We start from the raw sequence: 10,738 nt of genomic DNA, 5'->3' as shown, positions 1-10,738 counted from the left end.
AGAGATTCATCATTTCTCAGGGGTCTTGTAGGCCACTCATAACATTTCCACGAGACCAAAAACAGGGAGGAGTCGGACGTTGTTTTTCCCATACATTTTACACTAAGAGAACACAAGCTGGAGTATTGCTCCAACGTTCATGGTTGTGCTATTCTCCAAAACTAGACTGTGCCTACTGTGAACCATGTTGGCTTTTTGCTGATCGTACCTGTGGTGCCTACAATTCAGCATGGGTGAATGGTATGAGAAATTGGTCCCATCTAACACAGGCAGTGCATTATCATGAAAGCTCCATGCAGCACATTCATGCTTGCATGTTGATGCAGCAGTGGCGCAGTCACGGTACTGTAGATGAAGAAAACGAAAGGGAAATTAGAAAGCAAAAAAACTTCTGGAGGCAAGTGCTTGGCAGAGTGATTAATGTGACATTAACACTAGCAATGTGTAATCTTCCTTTCAGAGGTCACACAGAAGTGATAGGCCAAGCAAACAGCGGTGTTTTTTTGTCTTTTATTCAGTTGCTAGCAAGGTATGACTCTACTCTGCAGCAGTTATTGGAAATGCCAAGGGGATCTGTCCGGTATCTTAGCCATAGAGTACAGGATGAGATAATTGCTTTATTGTCAAAGAAGATAGAGCAGGATATTGTTAATGAGATCAAGAGCTCTCCATTTTTTTCCATAATAATAGATACAACACAAGACATTTCTAAAACTGACCAACTTAGTCAGATTTTTCGTTATGTGACAGTTGAAACAAATCAACAGAATACTGTTACAGCATTAAAGATAAATGAAGTTTTCCTCGGATTTCATGCCATCACGGATCAGACCGCTGCAAGCCTTGAAAAAGAAATTGTATTAAGTATTGAAAATAAGGGTCTTGACATAAGTAGATGTCGTGGACAAGGGTATGATGGTGCAGCAAACATGAGTGGCATATATACAGGCGTGCAAGCAAGAATTTCTAAAAGGGAACCTTGTGCACAGTATATACATTGTGCAGCTCACAATTTAAACCTTGCTTTAAACGATTCTGTCCGATACATCCCAGAAATAAACAAATTTTATGATGTAATCGAAAAATTGTACCAGTTTTAAGATGGGCATTATTGTCAGAAATATCTTCTGCATCTGAAACTGCTAACATTACGCTGAAGAGACTGTGTCCAACTAGATGGTCTTCCAGGAATGATTCCATCACAGCACTGAGGTACCGTTACACGGATATACTAAAGGCACTGACAAAAATCATCCTGAAGTCAGACAAAAATTCCAGTGACATCAACGATGCCTCTAGTCTAAAAAAGAACATCAGCTCCTTTGAGTTTGTGATGATGGTTGTCCTGCAGTCAAGGATTCTGGATGTTGTAGGACCAATTTCAAAGTGTTTGCAAGCCAAAGACACAAATATAGAAAAAGCAACACAATTACTTCAGAACGCAGTTGAAGTTTTTCAAAAGTTCAGAAGTGACTATCAGGGAGCGAAAGACAGTGCCATAAAATTATCAGAAAAGTGGGGCATAGGAGTTATATTTGAAAAAAGAAGAAATAAACGTGTAAAACGACAGTTTGATGAGTTGTGTCAAGATGAACGGCTCAACGATGCTGAGAGGTACTTCCAGGTTAACATCTACAATTCCTGTCTAGACACAATCATAATGCAACTAAAACAAAGATTCCAAAGTCTTCATGCAACAGTGAAAAAATTTAAAGCAATCCTTCCCAGCTCACTTTTGTCAGCAACTGATGAGGAACTTCAGAATGACGGAGAGAATCTTGTGAAGCATTTCAAAAATGACTTTTCACCAGCTCTCCCTGTACAACTCATTTCTTTCAGAACGTGCTTAAAATCACAAATTGCACAACTGACCACTGTAGAAGAAATAGCCAAGCTATTAATTGTTGAAAACAGTGTGTTATCTACAAGTTTTCCAGAAGTGTGCACAGCATATATTTTGTTCTTGACATTGCCAGTAACAGTGGCTAGTGCTGAACGCTCGTTCTCAAAACTAAAACTAATCAAGAACTACTTGCGGTCTACCATGGGACAAGAAAGGTTAAGCGGATTGGCTATGTTGTCCATAGAAAATGAACGTGCTAGAATGATTGACTTGAATAAGATCATTGATGAATTTGCAGAAAGGAAGGCAAGAAGGAGGAGTTTTAAGTGAATCAATCAACTCTCAGACAGACCAGTAAATGACAGGATCAAATATTCCCAGTTATCTGCCTAAACAGATTGAGTTTTGCTCTTTTGCATACGTTTTTCTATGCCTACATTGTATGGTTGACTACTTTTCAGTTGCCTTGATTCGGCTTTGTTGTGTAAGTTTAAGTACACAGTATTGTTTATTAGCTTTGTATAGTAAGTATTATTTATTTAAAAATGTTTTGCTTTTTTTTCATTGATTCCTCATGGCAATACTTTTACATTCCGTATGTGACATATTGAGATTCAGTCCTGCTTGATAGGTAACAGTGCAGTAAGCTAAGCATGATAAGATCATCTAAATTATTGCATCTCAGTTGCATGAGTGCTTTGTGTTATATTCAATGATTCAATTTAACCTAAGTCTCTAAATGTGGGCAAAGAAAATAAAAAAACTATACTCACCTCCTCCCTCGCCTCCGTTCACCCGCCGCAGCCCCCATCCTCCTGTCTCGGTCTGTGTTACAAGTGTACAAGGCTGCACTGGTGACGCGCTGCCGATGGCACGTGACCGCTGCTGCCAATAACTCCTCATTGGTGTGCTGCTGAGGACAGTAGTTCCACAGCAAATCGCTGTTGAGGGCATTGATTGGCTGCAGCGGTCATGTGCCATCGACCGCGCGTCACCACAGCAGCTTTGTAAACACAGAAAGGGATAGGGGCTGCGGAGGGGGAACGGAGGCGCCGGAGGAGGTGAGTATAGGTTTTTCATTTTCTTTGCCCACATTTAGGGACTTAGTTTAGATAAGAATTTAACCCGGAAAAAAATGTGTTACTTGTGTTCTAAACTGGTAATAAAATGTACAATATAAATCTTCCTTCATAATTTTTATTAGTAAGGTTTATTTTTATATGCATATATATGTTTAGGTAACTTTGTCGGTATTGGGGGGGGGGGGCGGGGGGGCCCTGGCACATTATCTGCACAGGGGCCTTTTGCAGTCTGTGTCCGCCACTGATGACGCTGACCTATCAGCATCATGCACTCCTCTCCATTCATTTACACTGCACTAGCGATATAGATATATCACTATGTGCAGCTACATACACAAGCCCTAACATTACTACAGTGTCCTCATAATGAATACACATGACCATCCAGCCTGGACGTCATGTGTACTCAGAATCCTGACACTTCTGACTCTTTTTTGTGAGATTCCGGGAAGTGAAACCAAATCTCGCGAGATTACGGAGCTCAACGAGATTTGGTTTCACTTGCCAGAATCTCACAGAAAAGAGTCAGAAGTGTCAGGATTCTGAGTACACATCACGTCCAGGCTGGATGGTCATGTGTATTCATTATCAGGACAATGTAGTAATGTTAGGGTTTGTGTATGTAGCTGCACAGTGATATAACTATATCGCTAGTGCAGTGTAAATGAATGGAGAGGAGTGCATGATGCCGATTGGTCAGCGTCATGCACTCCTCTGTACAACGCCCACTTGGTCGAAAGTAAAAGTACGCCCACTTGGGCATTAAGAAAGCTCATTAGCATAAACCAAAATCGCTCCTAACGTTGTGAAAAAAGATCGTTTTTTTAAATAAAAAGCATTACTGTCACCTACATTACAGCGCCGATCTCCTTATGTAGGAGACAGGACACTTATAATGTGGTGACAGTGTCTTTTTAAAGGAGCTGATCGGCGGGAGTGTCGGACCCCCCTTGACGATCAGGTATTGATGGCCTATCCTACTCTTCTGACTGGAAAAGCCATTTAAAGAGGCTCTGTCACCAGATTTTACAGCCCCTATCTGCTATTGCAGCAGATAGGCGCTGCAATGTAGATTATAGTAACGTTTTTATTTTAAAAAAACGAGCATTTTTGGCCAAGTTATGACCATTTTTATATTTATGCAAATGAGGCTTGCAAAAGTCCAACTGGGCGTGTTGAAAAGTAAAAGTACAACTGGGCCTATTATGTGCGTACATCGGGGCGTGTTTACTACTTTTACTAGCTGGGCGTTGTGCATAGAAGTATCATCCACTTCTCTTCAGAACGCCCAGCTTCTGGCAGTGCAGACACAGCCGTGTTCTCGAGAGATCACGCTGTGACGTCACTTCCCCAGGTCCTGCATCGTGTCAGACGAGCGAGGACACATCGGCACCAGAGGCTACAGATGATTCTGCAGCAGCATTGGCGTTTGCAGGTAAATCGATGTAGCTACTTACCTGCAAACGCTGATGCTGCTGCAGAATCAACTGTAGCCTCTGGTGCCGATGTGGCCGACACGATGCAGGACCTGTGAGTGACGTCACAGATCTGCACTGCCAGAAGCTGGGCGTTGTGAAGAGAAGTGGATGATACTTCTCGTCAGAACGCCCAGCTAGTAAAAGTAGTAAAAGTACGCACATAATACACGCCCACTTGGACTTTTACTTTTCAACACGCCCAGTTGTACTTTTGCAAGCCTCATTTGCATAAATACAAAAATGGCCATAACTTGGCCAAAAATGCTCGTTTTTTAAAAATAAAAACGTTACTGTAATCTACATTGCAGCGCCTATCTGCTGCAATAGCAGATAGGGGTTGCAAAATCTGGTGACAGAGCCTCTTTAAGCTTTATTTACTAAAAGCCCCTTTAAATTCCATATAGCTTTACATTACGAGGTTACATACTATCATAAACTGGTCTTCGTGACAACTGCGTCCCTTCTTTGTTTCCAAACAGCTGTTGCTGGGTTCAGTGTCCAATAAGCAGCAAGCCGTCATAACTACTGCTATTTATGCCAGAATCTATAAATGTTTATATGAAGAGGACTTTCGTCTGGGGCATAGACTTTTTATACTGACATAAAATTAGAATTTCCCATGACCTCCTGCTTCGCCCATCACCACTTCCTCAGTGAAAGTAACATACAAAATGTTACAAAAGGACTGTGGGTTTAGTGATTAAAATATCTGCGTAAATATTTGTATAGACACCTGCTGATGTGAAACTCATTGTGGAGCTTCGTACACAAAGAGAATTACACTGTTTGTTTTTTTCACTACCAGATGTGTGATGGTGTCGTTCTAATTGTCTTGTGACAATCTTTTCAATCATCAATGATGCTGTGTAGATAGGAAAAGCAACACCGCTGATCACATTTGTAGTGTACAAGTACATGGCTGACTTCAGAGCCACGGCTTTATAGTTCTTTTGAATGAATTGAGAACAGATCTACGGTATCACAATGATAGAACTAGTTATTTGGTGTCCTCAGGCTGCATAACAGGTTGTCGGCACCACAGCAGTGGTGTTATACAGGTTTTCTTTTTTGTGTAGCCGTGCTTACACCAGTGATTTTGCGTTACAGATTTTGATACGATCCAAATCATTTCAATGGGTTAAAAATGGATATAAAAATGTTACTTTTGAAATAGTTTACAATAATTTCCCCCAAGGTCCGCTTCTTTATCATCATAATATAAAAATATTTAAAAAAAACAACTGTACAAAAAATATTTTAAAAAAATGCCATTATAAACGCTTACAATGTCGAAAAACTGCAGTAATTTTTACGTGTTTTTAACGTGGTTTAAAGAAAAAATAAATAAATGTGTGAACACAACCTAAGACTTCCCTGTACACGGCTCCGCCACGTGCTGGAGACTGTACGGTGGCACACGGAGTCCACTGCGGCTCCATCAGATGCTGTATGTTGTAGAGATCGTCTTCCCTAGAATTAAACAGTGCTTCTAGGGAAGAATAGCTCCGTAATACAACATTAAATGAAGTATGCCAAGTATGAAATCGGAAGCATGAGGTGGTACAAAAAAAACTGCCATATACAATGGCAGGATCGGCCGACCATCTAACGTGTATGGGGGCCTCCTCACTCTCCTCTGGACAGCAGATGTTGGGTAAGAGAAGGATCGGGCAGTTGGATTTCAACATGCCCGATCCTTTTATTCTCAGGGGAGAGAAGATGTTGTGTCTGGCAGCGACCTGCTTCCCTTTCTCCATTCAGAATACATACACGCTCAACTGGGCCTGTATGGGGGGGTAATCGTGAGAAATAGCTGTTGGCCTCACATAATGAGATGTTTCAGCATCAGTTCAGTCTCAGCATGCCACAGCGACTTTGGAATATCCCGCTGACAGACTCTTTTTAGGGTAATTCCACACACGGCAAATTTGTTGCAGAAATTTCTGCAATGTCACATTTAGTTATATAGAATGGCTTTTTCCCCAAAAAATTATTTCCAATTGATTTTCTTTTCTTTCCAATTTATGCCAACAGAAAAATCAGAGTTTGTCTGCACAGACCGCATACAACATTATCCATAATGTGTTCACTCCTGTATGCTGGCTGCACATAGCAGCTGTCACAGATATCACAGGCCCCTGTCACACACATGGATCACAGCTGCACAGTCAATGTGAAAAGACGGAGGAAAGAGTTGAACTTGAATGGTCACTAACCTTCAACAAACTTTGCATCAATCAATAGTACAAGTGAATATAAGAAACTTTGTAATATATCTTATTAAAGAAAATTGTAAATGTTCTATCTCCCGCCAGTGCACAGCTACACTGCTCCTTACTGCTGTATAATCTCCTCCATGCTGCTTCTATACGTATGATGATAAATAAAGGAGAGCACGGTTTTCCTCTTCTCTATGGTGCAGTGTACAGAAGACATGATAGCAGTTAGGGGTCGCCCCACTAGCTCAGAGACAACTGAGAATGAGCAAAAGAGCCCGCAGAGGGGAAAACTGCTGGAAAATGGCAAATACATTTCTGAAAATTCACCTGAAACACTTTAACTACTCACTACCCTCCATATCTTCAGATAACGCGATTTGCTGAAAAACCTGCTACAATTGGATTATTTTTTTTGTGGAACTGGGCATGGTAAAATAGTGACGTAGTGACTGCGACATAATCAGACAAATACACCAGGGATTTACACAAAAATTTGGCGCACGATGATGACACGCGTGCACTGGATTCTGTAATCGTTGTGCAACAGTTTAAGGAATATTAGAATATTAGGTACAGAACAAAAAAGAAAAGCGACAGTTTTAGTCCAGTTGGAGATCAAGCGTTTATATGGTTTGCGGTTTTACATGCAGATAACACACCATACCGAAGAAAAAATAGAACATATAGTCAGGAGTATATAAGAATATATCAGTTCTATTAATACAAAATAACATACATTTAAAAACACATCATTCAAAGACTCTAGTACTAGTACTATGGTACGACATTCAGCACGGAACGATTGTATGTAACACAAACGAAAAGGTATATACCGCAAACCAGTATACACTACCCACGGGAATAGTTATAGTTTATTATATCCATGTGGATTGTATACTGATCATCCACAGTGTCCTCTCAGTTATATAGGCATAAAGGTAATATCAAGTCAAGAGAGAGTCGCACCGGGAGGATCAGTAATGAGAGTAGTGAGTAGTTATAGCAGAGCAGTCTTACCCATTTCAGAGAGGAGTAAGGGATATCAATACACGTCCGTGCTGTGTCGCCCACAGAAAACCCCAACGCGCGTTTCGCTGTTCTTAGTCGCTTCCTCAGGGGGTACATCAGTGCAGATAACACAGTAGCCATTCACATTGATGATTGTTGGGCACAGTTGGGGGAGATGACATTAACTTATAATGACTGTTAGGCTGGATCAACCCCTTCCCAACCACCCCACGTAGATTAACGGGCTGCAGCGCTGGTCCTTGTGCCTGCAGCCCGTTAATCTACGTGTGCTCCTAACAGGGCACACAGGCGGTCCCCGCAGCCCCGCATCTCCCAGTACAGGCTGCTACTAGCAGCCTTAGTACTGGGGGAAAACATCGGGTCGGATCACAGCCGTCAATAGAGACCACCGCATTTAAGTTGTTATAACAACATCGGCACGACGCGGCGCGATTGCGGGGGCCGATTGTTGCTATGGCAACCTGAAGCCTAACAAAGGCTTCCGTCTTCCACCTATGGAAGGCGATTAGGTCCTGCCAGAGGCAGGACCTAATATACCCTCTATCAGTGTGAAACTGACAGGTATAATACCCTGAAATGCATAAGTATTGCAGGGTATTATAAAAACGATCCAACAATTTTATCTTCAAGTCCCTAGTGGGACTAAAAAGAAAAAAAGTTTAAAAAAAGTTACAAAAAAAATGTACAAAAGTAAAGTTTCAAAATAATAAAATAAAAAAATTGCCCTTTTTCCCCCTATAAAGTTCTTCATCATTAGAAAAAAATAAACTATGAATAATTGGTATCGCCGTGTCCGTAACGGCCTGAACTATAAAAATATAACATAATTTATCCCGCACGGTGACCGCCATAAAAAAAAATTATACCGGAATTGTTATTTTTAGTCACTTCACCTCCCAAAAAATTTAATGAATAAGGATCAAAAAGTCGCATGTATTCAAAAATGGTACGAATAAAAACTACAGTTTGTTCCGCAAAAAACAAGCCCTCACACAGCCTTCTTGATGGAAAAATAAAAAAGTTGTGGCTCTTAGAACATGGCGACACAAAAATGAAATTATTTTTTTAAAACAGTGATTTTATCGTGCAAACACCGTAAAACATAAAAAACCTATATACATCTGGTATCGCCGTAATCGTATCGACCCACAGAATAAATTAAATATGTAATTTATAGCGCACGGTGAACGCCATAACAAAAAAAGAATAACTTAAATTGTTTTTTTTCACGGCCTAATTACACTAAACTCAGCAAAAAACCTATGGGATCAAAATGCTCACTATACCCCTAGATAAATTATTTTTAGGGCTGTAGTTTCCCAAATGGGGTCACTTCTGGGGGGTGTCCACTGTTTTGGTCCCTCAGGGGCTTTGCAAATGCGACATGGCGCCCGAAAGCCAATTCAGCAAACCTGAGCTCCAAAAGCCAAATAGCGCTCCTTCGCTTCTGAGCCCCGCTGTGTGTACAAACAGCCGTTTATTACCACATACGGGGTATTGCTGTAATCAGGAGAAATTGCTTTACAAATCTTGGGGCACTTTTTCTTCTTTATTCCTTGTAAAAATTTATAATTTCTAAGTTTTATTTGAAAAAATTTAGATTTTCATTTTTACGGACTAAGTACACTAAATTCAGCATAAAAACCTGTGGGGTTAAAATTCTCACTATACCCCTTGATGAATTCCTTGAGGGGTATAGTTTGTCAAATGGTGTCTTTTTGGGGGTGTTTCCACTATTTTGGCCCCACAAGACCTCTTCAAACCTGACATGGTACCTAAAATATATTCTAATAAAAAGGAGGCCCCAAAATCCTCTAGGTGCGCCTTTAATTCTGAGGCCTGTGCTTCAGTACATTACCGCACTAGAACCACATGTGGGACATTTCTAAAAACTGCAGAATCTGGGCAATAAATATTGAGTTGCATTTCTCTGGTAAAACCTTTTGTGTTACCAAAAACAAAATGGATTAAAATGGATTTTCTGACAAAAAAAAGAAATTTGTAAATTTCCCCTCTACTTTGCGTTAATTCCTGTGAAGCGCCTAAAGGGTTAAGAAACTTTCTAAATGCTGTTTTGAAAACTTTGATGGGTGCAGTTTTTAAAATTGGGTGACTTATGGGGGTTTCTAATATATAAGGCCCTCAAAGCCACTTCTGAAGTCACTGGTACCTATAAAAATAGGTTTTGGAATTTTTTTGAAAATATGAGAAATTGCTGCTAAAGTTCTAAGCCTTGTAACGTCCTCGAAAATAAAAAGACATTCAAAAAACGATGCCAACATAAAGTAGACATATGGGGGATGTTAATTAGTAATTATTGTGTGTGGTATTTATATCTGTTTTACAAGCAGATACATTTAAATTTAGAAAAATGCTAATTTTTGCACATTTTCTCTAAAAAGTTTGGTGTTTTTCACAAACAAATACTGAATTTATTTATTGATCAAATATTTCCACTAACATAAAGTACAACATGTCACGAGAAAACAAACTCAGAATCGCTTGGATAGGTAAAAGCATTCCCAAGTTATTACCACATAAAGTGACACGTCAGATTTGGAAAAAATCAGCTGCGTCCACAAGGCCAAAACAGGCTCAGTCCTGAAGGGGTTAACAAACAACGCTTTGCTGCGTTTTTTGTAGTGTTTTAAATAGTTTTTTGTTGCTTGTTTTATTGCGGCCAGATGTTACATTAAAGTCTATAGTAAAATATCAAATGCACTGCACACAACTGCGTTTTGGTTTGTGGCATTATTAAGGCAATTTTGTGGTCAGTAGCGTTTCTTCAAAACGCAGCATGCTGTGGGTATGGCGTTTTTTCTATAGGCTCCTCTATAGGACCTCAGAAACACCAGAAAAAAGCATGTACAAAATAACACCAAATTAAAAACGACACTAAAAACGCCTGAAAAAAACGCCTGTTGCATATTAATAGCGCTAGCGTTTTTTAACCTTTTTTTTATGTAGTTTAAATTGCCCAAAAAAATTGTGTGTGAAGGAGGCCCTAGGCTCGTGCTACAACTTGTGCCATGAATGGCCACAAGTATCATGTGATATAAATTGCACAATGCTGTTTGCAAGAACCGG

The sequence above is a fragment of the Rhinoderma darwinii genome, chromosome 9, assembly GCF_050947455.1.
Source record: "Rhinoderma darwinii isolate aRhiDar2 chromosome 9, aRhiDar2.hap1, whole genome shotgun sequence".
In the NCBI taxonomy this organism is placed as follows: Eukaryota; Metazoa; Chordata; class Amphibia; order Anura; family Rhinodermatidae; genus Rhinoderma; species Rhinoderma darwinii.
The sequence above is the reverse complement of the archived record's forward strand: the minus strand, read 5'-3'. Positions refer to the sequence as shown.